Source organism: Mytilus galloprovincialis, chromosome 6 (genome assembly GCF_965363235.1).
Source record: "Mytilus galloprovincialis chromosome 6, xbMytGall1.hap1.1, whole genome shotgun sequence".
Taxonomy (NCBI): Eukaryota; Metazoa; Mollusca; class Bivalvia; order Mytilida; family Mytilidae; genus Mytilus; species Mytilus galloprovincialis.
In genome coordinates, this window is record NC_134843.1 from 34442408 (window position 1) to 34458507 (window position 16100).

Sequence of the window (16100 nt, forward strand, 5' to 3'; positions counted from 1 at the left end):
TAATAAACTGATATATAATCAGATGAAATCTATTTTCTATTCATTTCCTTCCCCTACCTATTCAGCGAAATATCTAAAGAATAAGTTCAGAAAATACAGTAAAAATATGTATGTCTCTCTTATATTACCTTTAATAAGAATAATACTGGGGTATTTTTCCAACCATTCAATATTCTTTCTTTCCTATTAGGCCAATTAAAATTAATTGATAGATTTTCATCCCTGCCCACCCCTCTAAAATCGTCCTGCCCCGATTTTTTTTATTTAAAAAAAAAACAATTTTCGTATTTTATTCATGTCTGTTACCAGTAACCATCGATAATTTCGTTTCATTCAAAACTTCCTGTTTCAAATTTCAGTTTTGTATTTCTTCGAGTAATCTAACAAAAAATGATTATAAAAATCTGGATGAAAATCAACTATTTAATTTTAGTTGACCTTAGTTGAAATAAATGGAGATTCTGTCCTGTCCATGGGAAACAGTTGATGCCCCTGATTGCATAACCCAAGAATGGTTAAGTGGCACCACCTAAATTCCATCTCAATTTGTGTTTATAGTAATAAGCATTACGTACATTTTTCATTACATTTGGTTGAAGCAAACTAATGATAGAGAATGAAAACCCATATGTTGGGGCCTACAGACAGACAGACATGTGCATTTACTGTGGAATCATTATTATTCGTTGGATATCGATAATCGTGGATTTAGTGGGTACAGGTGAACCACAAATTCATGTGTCCAACGAATAACAAATTTTCATTAGGCTTAGTATACAGATATTGCCTAAACCACAAAATCAAATATCCACAAATATGCAAGTTTTCCTTAATCCACGAAAATTGATACCCATGAAAATAAATAAATCCACAGTAATGTTCCCTTCTCTGCGACAGAGGCATTGAAATTGACATCTACTTTTTATTCCATTAAATAATAAGCTGTTACTTCAAACCTTATGCTTTGACATATCCTTTGTTTTTTTAATGAACCAATGTGTTGCCTTTAGTATTACATATTTAATAATTTTTTTAGTAAAAAACTTAAAAAAATGTATCCTTTTGACCTCTATGTTGTACATCAAAAAACAAAGTAGTAAATATTGAACTTCATGTTGTACTTTATGTTGTACATCTAACTTTCTTATTTGTTGTACATCTAATTTTCTTACATGTTGTACACTTAATTTTCTTACATGTTGTACATCTAATTTTCTTACATGTTGTACATCTAATTTTCATATGATGACTAGAAAACTTACATGTGCCTCTCTTGCTCATTCTTGTGTGATTAATATTGATGAAAACAAAGTAATGTAAGTTCATTGGGTGTTAAGTTTAATTCAAATCAAAACACTATGACATTTTTGTTGAAATGGTGACTAGAAAACGTACATGTCAGCATGTGCCCTTCTTGCTCATTCTTGAGTGATTAATAATGAGAAAAACAAAGCAATATAAGTTCATTGGGTATTTATATATAATTAGTTTAGTTTAAATCAAAACACTGTTACGGCCAGAAATCGCCTTTAAATTGTAGCCAACAAAAGACACAAACCAATAGTAAAATTTAACAATATTTAATATACAAAAGTTTACAAAAAGTATTACACAAATATTACTGTTAACTTAACTGTCAAAATATGAGTCCAATCTGTTATCTTTATCTGTATCCGGAAATCCTTTGGAATCCAATTTGAATATTACGTTCACTACTAATGTCACAATCCAGTATGATGTTGTTTGTAGAATAAAAGTGTCAATCCAAATGCTGTGAATACTAATGTCTATCAATGTCTATGTCCAAGTTTAATTATGAGAGTTTAACTTTAGTGTCTGTATATATAGTGTTGTCATGGAAAATTCTAGAACACTCTATAATGGAACATTGTGGAAAATCCTGGAAAGTTACAACGGAAGTTTCTGGAATAACGTAGAAGTTTAAATTACGCATCTTTTATAAGGATCATTCTAGAAAGTTCCAATCATTCCTAAACTGCACAGTTATAAGATTATTTGGTAAACAACTATCAGGCCATACAACACAAATTAGGCCAACATAAATAAACATAATAATTACAATATCATAACACCTCCCCCCTTAAAAGAAGTTTTAGTGTAACAAAAACTTATCATGAATAATATGAACAAAAATACATCATATACAAAGTGATTTAATAAGCTCTAGATAAAGCATCAGCTATTACATTATCTTTACCCTTAATATGTTTTACAATTACATCATATTCCTGTAACAATAAACTCCACCTAGTCAACCTCTGATTCTTGTTTCTCATTTTATGCATGAAGGTGAGAGGATTATGATCAGTATAAACAAGAATAGGATATACAGTGGGATTCAAATATACATCAAAATGTTGAAGTGCTGACAACATTGCAAAACACTCTTTTTCAATAGTTGAATAATTTTTCTGATGTTTATCTAATTTCTTAGAAAAATATGATATAGGTTTTTCAACATTTTCATCTGTCTCTTGATATAAAACAGCTCCTATTCCTACATCGCTTGCATCAACGGCAAGCTTAAATTGTTTTTCAAAGTCCGGAGTAATCAGAACTGGACTATTAATTAAAAGTGATTTGCTATTTTCAAAAGCTTTTTGACAATTTTCACTCCAGATAAATTTAGAATCTTTTCGTAAAAGATGAGTCAATGGTTGAACAACAGTAGCAAAATTTGAACAGAATTTCCTGTAAAATCCTATCATGCCTAAATATCTCATCAGTTGTTTTCTATTTGTAGGAGGTGGAAATTTGGAAATAGCTTCCACTTTAGCCATAATAGGTTTTACTTGACCTTGGCCAACTGTATGCCCTAAATAATCAACAGTGGCCTGACAAAATTCACTTTTACCAAGATTAACAGTCAAATTTGAATGTGACAATCTATCAAAAGTATCATACAAATGTATTAAATGCTGTTCCCAGCTATCACTACATACAATAAGATCATCAATATAAGCATAACAACAGTCTAAATCTTTTATAACATTATTGATCATTCTTTGAAATGTAGCTGGAGCACTTTTCATGCCAAATGGCATTACAGTATATTGAAATAAGCCATCTGGTGTAACAAAAGCTGATATTTCACGAGCTCTCTGTGTCAGTGGAACTTGCCAATAACCTTTCAATAAATCAAATTTGCTCACAAATTTTGCTTGACCAATATTGTCAATACAATCGTCTATCCTTGGAATCGGATAGGAATCAGATTTTGAGACTGAATTTACTTTTCTGAAATCAGTCACGAAACGAAAAGTTTTATCTGGTTTTGGCACAAGGAGACAAGGAGAGCTCCATTCACTGTTACTCGGCTCAATAATATCATTGTCAAGCATATATTTAATTTCTTTTCTCATAACTTCAAGTTTGAGTGGATTGAGCCTGTAAGGATGTTGCTTAATTGGAGAAGCATCTCCTACATCAACATCATGACAAACAGCAGTGGTTTTGTTTGGCACATCTGGAAAAAGATTTTTAAAAGAAAATACCAAAGGTTTTATTTCTTCTCTACGATCAAAAGACAGATGTGCAAGTTTTGAGTCTAAATTTGATAAAATTTCAGAATTTTTCAATCTAACTGTCTCTTCCATAGTTTTAGAACTAAAAGGTGGTTCAATTACATCTGGTTTGTCATGATTGTTCTCAAATTTAACCATGCCTAAAGTGGCAACTGGTTTACTATCACATTCATTAGTACGCTCAAAATATGGTTTTAACATATTAATATGACACACTCTGTTTTGTTTACGCCGACCTGGAGTTTTTACAATATAATTCAAATCATTGATTTTACTCTCTATTGTATAAGGACCACAATATTTAGCCTGTAAAGGATGTCCAGGGACAGGCAGAAATACAAGTACGCTATCACCAGGCTCAAAAACTCTGTCCCTGGCATCTTTATCATACCATATTTTCATCTTGTTCTGTACATTTTTTAAGTTTTTCTGAGCAATTTGACAAGCAGTATACAATTTTTCTTTAAATCTAGATACATAGTCTAAAAGATTCAAGTCAGTATGTTCAGTAAGCCACTTTTCCTTAATCAATTTTAACGGTCCCCTTACAGTATGACCAAATACCAACTCAAAGGGACTAAATCCAAGGGATTCTTGAACAGCCTCTCGAACCGCAAAAAGTAGAAAGTGAACTCCATCATCCCAGTCTCTGTCAAATTGAAGACAAAAAGTTCTAATCATGTTCTTCAATGTTTGATGAAAACGTTCTAAGGCACCTTGAGATTCTGGATGATAAGCACTTGATCTGTACTGAGCAATCCCTAACTGGTATACGACTTGCTGAAATAAACCTGACATGAAATTTGATCCCTGGTCGGACTGAATAGACTTAGGAAGTCCTACTAATGTGAAAAATTTGATCAAAGCTTTGACGATAGTAGGTGTCTTGATATTTCTGAGCGGAATAGCTTCAGGAAAGCGGGTAGATGTACACATGATCGTCAATAAATACGCATTTCCAGTCTTGGTCTTTGGTAAAGGTCCAACGCAGTCAATTAGAACTCTGCTGAAAGGTTCGTCAAAGGCTGGAATAGGCAGAAGAGGTGCTGGTGGTATTTTCTGGTTAGGCTTACCAACAACCTGGCATATATGGCATGATTTGCAGTGTTCTGCAACATCGTTTCTAAGTCTGGGCCAGTAGAAATGTTGCAATATTTTTAGGCAAGTCTTCCTTATACCTAAGTGTCCAGCCAAAGGGGTGTCATGGGCAAGACTAATAATTTCTTGCCTATAAACTTTAGGCACCACCACTTGGTACACCACTCTCCATTCCTCCTCTGGGGTAGCATCAGGAGGCCTCCACTTCCTCATTAAAATATTGTCTTGATGGTAATAGCATTCGGCCACTTTGTCTGCTTCCTCCTGTGGTTGAGCCCTCTGGCTGAGCTGAAGAATCTCAGGGTCTTTATGTTGTTCTTCGAGTAAATTATTTCGGTCTAATGAATGGCTGTTCACATCTGGCCATGGCATAATAACATTTTTGTGAACACTAGGTGGTTTTATAATAGCCTTTTCTGAGTTACCAGGATCTTCAATATCAGCTATAAAAGTGTCAGAAAGGTCCATGTAATCAAACTGGTCTTCTTGCAAATTCTCATCTTGTTGTTTTCTAGCCATCGCCCTAGTAACAACACAAGCTGGATACAATTCAGCATCATCTTCAGGTGATTTAACATCCACCACCGGTTCACTGGTAACAATTGGTTCAGCAACCACTTTGTTCCTAGCTAGATCATTTCCTAGCAATAATGTAACACCCTCTACAGGGAGATTAGGACGAACACCTACAATAACTGGTCCAGTTATCAAATCTGACTTCAGATAAATACGATGGAGAGGAACATCTATACAACCTAACTCTACACCTTGTAACAAAACGGAGGCACCAACAGAAGTCTTCTCGGACAAAGGCAACACACCTTCTAACAATAAAGACTGAGAAGCTCCAGTGTCCCGTAAAATCTTAATAGGCTGAAGAGTGGTATCATCAACAATAGAAATAAACCCATCAGACATAAAGGGTTTATATTCCTCCATGTAATCACAAAAACTGGACTTAAAAGCCTGACTCGCAGGACATTCCAACGTACTGGTAATATAAGGTGTCGTACAAGCACTGGACTTTGGCTTATTATCTCGTTCATTCTTCTTCTGGAGTCTAAAACAATCAGCCATCAGGTGACCAATCTTCTTACAATAAGCACAAGTCAGTGACTTCTTCTCAAAAGTATCAAATTTTGGACTAGACATATTATAACTGGACTGACTCTTATTCTGTGAAACAGGCTTACTATCAGTATGCTCAGTGCTTTGATTTTTGTAATTTCCACTGGAAGTATTAACATTTTGACTCTTGAAACTTCTTTTATGTGAAAGAGTATAATTATCTGAAATAACAGCTGCATCATGTATTGACTCAACAGTTTTGTCGTCTAAATGTGTTTTTAAGTCTAAATGAACACATTGTTTGAACTCTTCTAATAACATCAATTGTCTTAGGTTATCAAAATTGTTATCTGTTTTCTTTGAAGTAAGCCATTTATCAAATAGATCTTCTTTTTCCCGAGCAAATTCCACATATGTTTGTGAATCAAACTTTTTATAAGATCTAAATTTCTGTCTATATGCTTCTGGTACTAGTTCATAAGCTTTCAAAACCTCCTGTTTTACCATATCATAATCAGAACTTTTTTCTGATGGAAGTGCGGAATAAATTTCAGCGGCCTTACCCTCAAAAACACTTTGCAGCATCGTAGTCCAATATGGTTTCGGCCATTTCAAATTATTTGCAATTTTCTCAAACTGTGGAAAATATTTATCAACTGTTTTTTCACAAAATTTCGGAACCAAACGTATATTTTTTGCTGCATCAAAATAATCTGATTTCGACTGGACTTTAGTGTTGCTTTCTTCCTTGACCATTTCAATTTTCATTTTCTCCATCTCTAGCCTTTCCTTCATTTCAAGTTCTTTTAACTTCATTTCAAGTTCTTTTAATTTAAATTCATGTTCTAATTCAAGCTGTTTTAATTTAAAGGCATCTACATTTTCGACCTTAAGTTCAAGAGCCTCTTCACCTAAAATTTCTGCGTCAACTAATTTGTCTATAACCAAATTTTTTATAATTTGTTTTCTCATAGATACTTTAAAAACTAATTTCAGTTCTTTAGCAAGCAACACTAATTCCTCTTTCTTTAAATTATCAAAACTCTCCAGGTCTGGCGTTTTCAAAAATTTACCAGCATCAAATGCCATTTTGTAGAATTTTGTTGGCTAGTTATAATAAAAATACTAAACAAATTTTGAATAAAATATTTTTAAGATCCCGGACGAGCCCCCAATTTCTGTTACGGCCAGAAATCGCCTTTAAATTGTAGCCAACAAAAGACACAAACCAATAGTAAAATTTAACAATATTTAATATACAAAAGTTTACAAAAAGTATTACACAAATATTACTGTTAACTTAACTGTCAAAATATGAGTCCAATCTGTTATCTTTATCTGTATCCGGAAATCCTTTGGAATCCAATTTGAATATTACGTTCACTACTAATGTCACAATCCAGTATGATGTTGTTTGTAGAATAAAAGTGTCAATCCAAATGCTGTGAATACTAATGTCTATCAATGTCTATGTCCAAGTTTAATTATGAGAGTTTAACTTTAGTGTCTGTATATATAGTGTTGTCATGGAAAATTCTAGAACACTCTATAATGGAACATTGTGGAAAATCCTGGAAAGTTACAACGGAAGTTTCTGGAATAACGTAGAAGTTTAAATTACGCATCTTTTATAAGGATCATTCTAGAAAGTTCCAATCATTCCTAAACTGCACAGTTATAAGATTATTTGGTAAACAACTATCAGGCCATACAACACAAATTAGGCCAACATAAATAAACATAATAATTACAATATCATAACAACACTATGAATTTTACATATTTTTTAAGTCTTATAGCGAATTATTTTGGTGGGTATAAAATTTCACAATTTTCATTGAATATATAAGGTTTACGAAAAGAAATTGGCAGTTATTATTTTGGCGGAATCAAGTTTTTTATCAATACCTTTGCATGTGCCCTTTTTCATTGGCGGAATTTAATTTTAGCGATTTTGTTCTATTCCTGAAAATAAGCGAAAGTTTACACCCAGCGAAAATAACGTGCTATACTGTATCAGTCTTAGGTGAAATCTCAGCACAAAGAAATTTCTTGAAAAATTATTTATTGTGTACTGTACACTGTTCAAAGATTTTATTGGAAGCATGTTTTTAATTCATTAAGATTGTAGGATACTTAAAAGTATCTACTGCACTCTGTATTGCAGAGGCAGATTTAGAGGGGACCCAGGGGCATGAGCTCCCTGTTTTTGTTGAAAATTTTGGTATGAAAAAGAAGATGTGGTATAATTGCCAATGAGACAACTCTCCACAAGAGACCAAATGACACAGAAATTAACAACTATAGGTCACCATACAGCCTTCAACAACGAGCAAAGCTCATACCACATAGTCAGCTATAAAAGGCCCCGAAATGACAAAGGTAAAACAATTCAATGAGAAAACTAATGGCCTTATTAATGTAAAAAAAATGAAGAAAAAAGTGTATGGTCAAAGAACAGAAAATATTGAAAATAAAACTGAAGTAAAATTAAATGGACATTTGTACATTTGAAAATAAAGAACCGAAAAATGAATTCAGTTAACCTTTACTTTTTTAAATGCAAAATTCAAACTGAAACAACTTATTTTTTTACGACACAAGGAATCTTCGTTCCTTTAGGATTGGAAAGATGCATCTGCTGTCTTGAGCCAGTTCTTCTGCTGAGAAGTGAACTTGTGTTGTATATTTCATAAAAATGCATAATAATTATTTGTTGTCTGTAATTCATTGCTGCTCATGTACATGTACTTTGAAAGAAACAACCAAAAAGTTGAATATTTCAGAAATATTAGGTCAGAAACAGGAAGTGGCGTGTATATGGCATAATGAAATAATCACTATTCAGGAGTACATCATGTATATGTTGTACCTGGCTGACATAAAAAAAATGAGTCCGTGAAACTAAAGTTTCATTACACACTTCACTATCGGTTATTCAATTCTATTCACATCTTACATTCTATCTCTGTATTTTGCAGATCTGGGAAGTAGAACCAGGGAACAAGGATGAATTCCGAACAGTCCAAGAAGTATTGGTGGGACCAAGAACAATTGATGACCAAGTTTGGACCAGGATTATCAAAATAAATGATATTAAATGTTTTGCTTTGTTTAGAGTATTTCTATTTACTATTCTAATGTTAGTGTTCTAAAATAGATAACACAAAAAAACAAGAAATACACAAATGTTAACAGGTTTATAAAATCAACAAGAAGTACATAATTGAGAAATTTGGTATAATATAAATGAGACAATTATCAACCGAAGACATGTTTTCTTTAGTGGGGTTTATTGTCAGTCGTTTCCTGAAGTTTATTTCTGATTGATTTCGTTAAGCCTATGTATGTTTAGATTTTGCAGTCAAATTCTTTTCTCTCTTAACTGGACGCTTTTGAGAATGAGGAAATGCATGTGGAACATGCATTATCTTAGGGACTGGCTAGTCAGGCTGCGTTCATAGCAAGAGATAACTTGACTAGGATGATAAATAGACTTGACTATTGGTCTAGTACAAAAACTATTTTAACAAAGTCAGAATGACTAGCAAAGCTAGTTAATTTACAAAAATAATAAGTCAATTAACTTTTTTTAAAGTCACTTTGACTTTTGACATAGTCATCCTGTGGACAGTCAATTTGACTAGGTAAGCTAGTCAGTTTGACTAGTGTATTTTTTCAGTGTACATGTACTTAAGGGTTGGGTTTTTTCACGATGAACTTTTTGTACTTACTCTGTTCATTAACTTTTCAAGAAATATTGATTTATACAGTGGGATGTAATTGATTCTCCGGAAGAAACGAATGTACTCTATGATGTACATTACGTTTTCAGGAAGTGTTTACTCAACTCTACATTGTACAATATATTTGCACGTCAGGATCAATATTAACTGGCCTTTAAACACTGTTACACGTTTAAATAAATAATTTATATCATTATTTCCATTCGAATTTAAAATCGCTCCAGCTTTTTTCTTAATAATGGCACACAAGAGAATTGACTATTGGTTGGAATCCATCACCTCATGAAGAAGTTTTTCACCTTTTCATCCAATGGTTTGAATTTGACATTTCACACCTTTTTAGCCTATGGCCTGATTTTTACTGAGTAATTGGGGCTTACATAACAAATTGAACTTAATAAGACTAAACACCATGAAACTCCATAAAATAAATTGTAGAGGGGGACTAGTGCATCAAAGGGCTGAGATGTTCTACTTGTGACACCCATTCGGCATTGCTTATTATGGGTTTTCAAATAAGACGAGGAAGAAGGACAACCCAGGGTTATGAAATTTAGTAATAAATATAAATGCCTCCTGCTTCAATGTTCTCTGGTGATGCACATGAAATGTTCCTTTTTGACATTTACATTCAAAAGCTATAGTGACATAATACACAATAGATTGATTGATTGCCTACTTGTATTTAACACCACTCTCAGCACTCTTGATGGCCATTTTTTCTAAACAGAGGAACTCAGTTGGAGAGTACCACAGACCTACAGCAGAAAGACAATAACATTCAAAACCAAGGAGTAAACAAAGACTCACAAAACCAAAGGACATTTACATCAACAGTTATAAATAATAAATAAGAAACAACACGAACTCCACTAAAAATCGGGAGTGAAATCAGGTGCTTCGGAAGAGTAAGCATTTCCTGCACCATATACGCCAGAAAAACAGGCATTACTAGTAAATTAAGATATGAATGGAATGCACCTGCCATGATTGGGTTCCTAACTCGCAACCTCAGTGTTGTTGCACAATAGATACAATGCTTCTGAGATTATGTGCAAACTAAATGTAACTGTAGTTTATAGACATATGGTAACAAACATTGGCAAGACTAACAGTTTCAAATACAATTTAAAACAGCATATTAGGAATGTTTCTATAACGCAATACACAAAGCTATTCTTAGGTTAATTTTTCCAATATTTTTACCTCAAATGAAGTTTGATTATAACCACATCAAACTATGTACATTAACCACAAATCATGTGTGATTATTAATAGAGACAAAAGGAAATGGTTTCCTTGTTACATCAGAGACTTCTCCAATCCCATTTGTAGGAAGCTACAGGCCTGTGGGATTCTGACGACTATCAGAAGGATTTAAATCTCAATATAGTTGTTTTTAATTTTATTGTTTTTATTTCTTCATTTCTGAGAAGACAAACATGTCTTTTTAACGACAAAACATACATTACAGAGACAGATATTAATGACATTAAAGACTATAATGAAATAAAATGATACCCACACACTTATAACTGTCCATAGTATCTCTAAAACTAAAATAATATCATCATCAAATGACAAAATAGCAATGAATTCAGCCTACTTTTTCTTCTGCAAAGCGCTTATTTAACAATTTAAGGCATTGTTAGAAAACTCGGAATATTACAGTATGATAAAGTATCATGAAAGCAGTTTTCATTTATTATCGCAACTCTTTTTTTTTATACTTTAAGTTCTGTTATTTGTGTCATACAAGGAAATATTGAACGCTGTTAACCAATCCTGTAGGAATCATATAAATAAAAATTTTCTATAATTTTTTTTCTTTCATATCATGCATATAGTGTTCAAATACACATGTTTACAAAATGAGGATATTTAAATAAATATTTAATAATAACGATGCTGGCTTAAATAAAAGGTATTTATTCATGCAGTTATACATGTGGAATGCTTTACTGCATACAGTTCAAGGTTTTAATTGTTAATTCCGATCAATATATATTATTCATCTATAAAACGTGTTCTTAATTACGTTTTTCACATGGTATCAAAACATGAAAGTATCGGCATGACTATCAGTAGGTGTAAAAATCATTTCACAAATAAACAAAAAATCATCTTTTTATAATGAGTACAAATTGACTTTAGATATTTGTGGTCAAATTATTCAATTAGTAAACTGAAAATATGAAGAAAGAGGCTTGATTGAATATCAAAGTTTAATGGTGCTATCCTCTGGCAAACAAAACAATGTCTAATGAGTAAACACAAACAATTTCTAAAGTGTACTGTGGTAGCCAGGAACAGGATTGAACGTGATGGTTTCCTACCCCCACATACAAAATATACATCGTTGGTCATCATGTACTTTCATGTTTTCTACCCTGGGCCACATATAATGTTGTTTTCATGTACTTTTAAAGCAATGAAACAAACAAAAAACACCAACAAATAACTCAAAATAAAGAATGAGGAGGGGCGGGGGGGATTATTATTACTATATTCTGCAAAATCTCTACTTTTTAGGTTGATAATTTTTGCTGTTTACAGTTTCTACTTATTTGATATATTTTTCAAGATACTTGCCGAAAGGACAAAATATCTCAACACGATGCTGTCAGAGTGACAGCAAAGCAGATTTTTTAACAATTATTTGAGGAGTGGCATTTTTCAATACCATCAGGACCATAACTCCTGAACCATAAAAGTGACAATCATCAGTATTGAACTTGACATCTATTTAAATTGTCATCAGTAACAACATATTAAAATTTGTATGAGCTTTGGTTGAACCAGGGTCCATGAGTTAAAGCATGGACACAAATGGATACACCATCTTTCAAGAACCACAACTCTTGAACGGTGAAAGTGAAAATAGTCAATATTTAAATTGATCTCCTTTTTGTCATCAGTAACAAAATATAAAAATTTTAAAAGCTTCGGTTGAATGTTTCATGAGTTAAATAAAGCACAAACACACAGGAAAACATGATTTTTTTCAATCTTTCAAGGACCATAACTCCTGAACAAAAAGTTAAATTGTCATTTAAGGATCTAATTGTTCAGATTTTTTTGCATCTAATATTGGTGTGAGGCAGGGTGAAAACCTTTCGCCCCTATTATTTTCTATTTTTCTTAATGATTTGACTGAGTTTATGTCACATGCTTATAGTGGTCTGAATGATGTTTGTAATATGTCTCATTTATTGTTTGACAATGATGATATTGAAGTGTATTTTAAATTGTATCTGTTGTTATATGCGGATGACACAGTCATTTTTGCAGAATCTGCAGTTGAGTTACAATCAGCATTGAATGCAATGTATTTATATTGTGAAACATGGAATCTCAAAGTTAATACTGAAAAAACCAATGTTGTTATATTTTCTAAAAGCTGACAGGCTGATAATGTTCATTTTACATATAATTATGACCGTTTATCTGTTATTGATGAATTTCAATATTTAGGTATTGTATTTTCTAGAAAAGGTACTTTTCATGTTAATAAATCTAGACTGGTTCAACAAGCCAGAAAAGCAATGTTTTATGTATTACGTAAGGCAAGAAAATTGTATTTACCTATTGATGTATTATTACAACTTTTTGATGCTATGGTTGCCCCTATATTAATGTACGGTGCAGAAGTTTGGGGGTATGAGAAAAATGATGTTATTGAATCACTGCACTTAGAATTTTGTAAATATATAATGAAAGTTAAAAAATGTACACCTAATTGCATTGTATATGGTGAACTAGGTAGAGTACCAATGTCTGTTAATATTAAAGCAAGAATGGTTGGTTTTTGGAAACGTATTGTTACTGGCAAAAAAGAGAAAATTTCTCGAACATTGTATGAAATGCTATATAAACTTGATTCTGGTAATGTTTACCACTCTAAGTGGTTGAATTGTGTAAAAGATATTATATCTGAATGTGGTTTTATTAATGCCTGGAATAATCAATATATAGATACAAATTGTCAGTTGTCTAAAAATGTGAAACACTATTACCACAATTTGTTTGTAAATGAATGGAAGGCTCAGATATTTAATACCTCAAAATGTTTAAATTATAGAATGTATAAGTCTGAGTTTGGTTTTGAAGATTATTTAACTACATTGCCTTTTGATCTTAGAATTAATTTGTGTAAATATAGATGCAGTAGTCATAGGTTACCTATTGAATGTGGTAGATTTTATAGCATTGATAGATCAGAAAGAATATGTGATTTATGTAACAGCAATGTGTTAGGAGATGAATTTCATTATATATATGATTGTACTTTCTTTAATGCTGAAAGGCTGAAATTTTTGCCTGCAGATATTTGTAAAATTAAAAATACTATGAGCTTCTCTAATTTAATGAATAGCAAAGATAAATTTGTTCTTATTGGCTTAGCCAAGTTCTGTAAAATTGTAATGTCAATTTACAAATGATATTTACCTTCCCATTTATTCATGCATTTGTAAATATGTTTGTTATATTGTTGTACTATCATGCCTCATGTGAGGCCTTTAGTGAAATAAAATGTTTCAATGTTTCAATGTTTCAATGCAAGCTACTACTAAAAGAGTCACATAAAAATTGCAGTTGTTTCAGCATTCTGTAAATATTATATTGCTGATTAGTTTTGCTGAAGGAAGTAGGAAGATTTAAATATTTTGATCATATTTGTCCTTTTAAATTTCCCCAATCTTTTGTGTTTTTCAATACTGTTAATTTTAAACATAAGGATTACAACAGAATCTGTAGTTATACATGTAAAACCATGTCTGACATTTAATATATTCTGTTTTATGAATATATTATATAAAGGATCACTGTGTTAAATTAAAAACAGATCAAAAGGTCCTTGTTTTAGTTTGTTAAAATTAAGCATACAATGTCTTACTCATAATTACTGTCAAACTGTACCTATCACCTCACAAGCTAGGATATGTATCTTAATGACAGAAACAAAGATCTAATAACATATTGAATAAAAAGTCAAATAATAGTTTATTTACTTTACCAAAGACATGCATTAATTTTTTTAATAACTTTTGTTAATTGTACTAACTGTGCATACTCAATAATAAAGCAGAAATGAGGTCAAGTAAGGTTAGCTTGCATTAAGGAGGAGTAAGGCAAGTTATTGTCACCAGACAATGATTCAAAGACCTATTTTTACATTTTATTTCTTAAAACGCTACAGTGGTTTGAACAATTGTGACAAATCCATGTTATTCTATTCATTGCATAACACTAACATTCATTCCAAGAATTTATTTTCAAATAAAATTCCAATTCTTTTTTTTCCAATGCTAGGTTTATGGCACACCACTGCAGATTAAGAATCTAAGATGAGGTGTGCCAAGTATCACTGTACAGTTAAACTATATTCTTATGCTGTCATAATTCTTAAAATTAAATAAAATTTAAAAAAAATTGATAAAAAGAAACTTTCTTTAAAGTAAGTGTCACAGATATATGTCAATAAAACAATCAAACATTGCAGGACTCTTCATCTTTCCTAAATTATGATAATGATCATAGACATTAAAGTTGCATTGTTAAAAACTAGCACAATGGGTACAGGACACTTTAACAATTATGGTCAAATAATGAACCCAAACACTACCACATTTTTGTAAAGATTTGGCCACAAAAACAGCTGGACTGACCAACTGCCTTCTGCATTATTACACCAACTGTGGTCAATCTTAGATAATGTGTTTAACATGATTGATCAGCGTCTATTTCTTCCAGATTTATGGCGCAAGTAACAAAAACATAATTATATGTTTTAAGGTGGTCATTTAAGTCTTGATGAGGTTTTCGCCTCTCTATGGAATAACTGTTAATACTTCCCCTTTAATACCGTAAAACTTCTTTCTAATTGATGGTCAGCTGTGGCTTATGGTGTTTAAATGTGAAAACATATATAATACATGTTACCATACATGACAATCAAAAGATGAAATAAAGTTCTAAAGAGTATAGTGTTTAAATGTGAAAACATATATAATTCATGTTACCATAAATGACAATCAAAAGGATGGAATTAAGTTCTAAGGCTAATGCTGATTATGGATATGAATTTATAGATGAATGGTATTATATGGCTTCTTTCAACAAGAAAACAAGGGCTATTAGAACAAAAATTGTCTATTAACTGCCAGTCAGATCCAGTCCAAAGTCAGGAGCCTCTGGCCTTTGTTAGTCTTGCATGTTTTATAATTTTACTTCATTCATGTTTTGGAGTTTCGTGTGATGTCCATTTTCACTGAACTAGTACACATTTTGTTTAGTGGCCCATTTTATTCTCAATTTTACTTTCAGACTGCTTGCAACAAGCAAAGTAGGGAATTTTTAAACATATCTTTTTTTTGTCAATAAATATCAAGCAATAATTGCATAATTAACAAGAACAAAAGAATCTTTATAAAGAAAAAAATTGTATTTTGTTAAGAAATACAAATTTTAATCATCAGATGACAAGATAATGAAATGCATCATTACATTTACATTGATGTTAATTTGAAACAAAATGTCAATTACATTTTACACAAAATAAATTTCCCTGAACTGCACATCATTAACAATTGAGAGAAAGCAAAAATAAATTCCATCTATGTTCTATCTTGTATAATAAAGT

The 16100-nt window shown here is 31.8% G+C and overlaps 1 protein-coding gene across 2 annotated transcripts in view; it reads right to left on the reverse strand.

Moving 5' to 3' along the window:
- LOC143079435 (phagosome assembly factor 1-like) overlaps positions 1–16100 on the reverse strand; it is a 67398-nt gene that overhangs the window by 40588 nt on the left and 10710 nt on the right. The gene's annotated exons all lie outside the window — the stretch shown is intronic.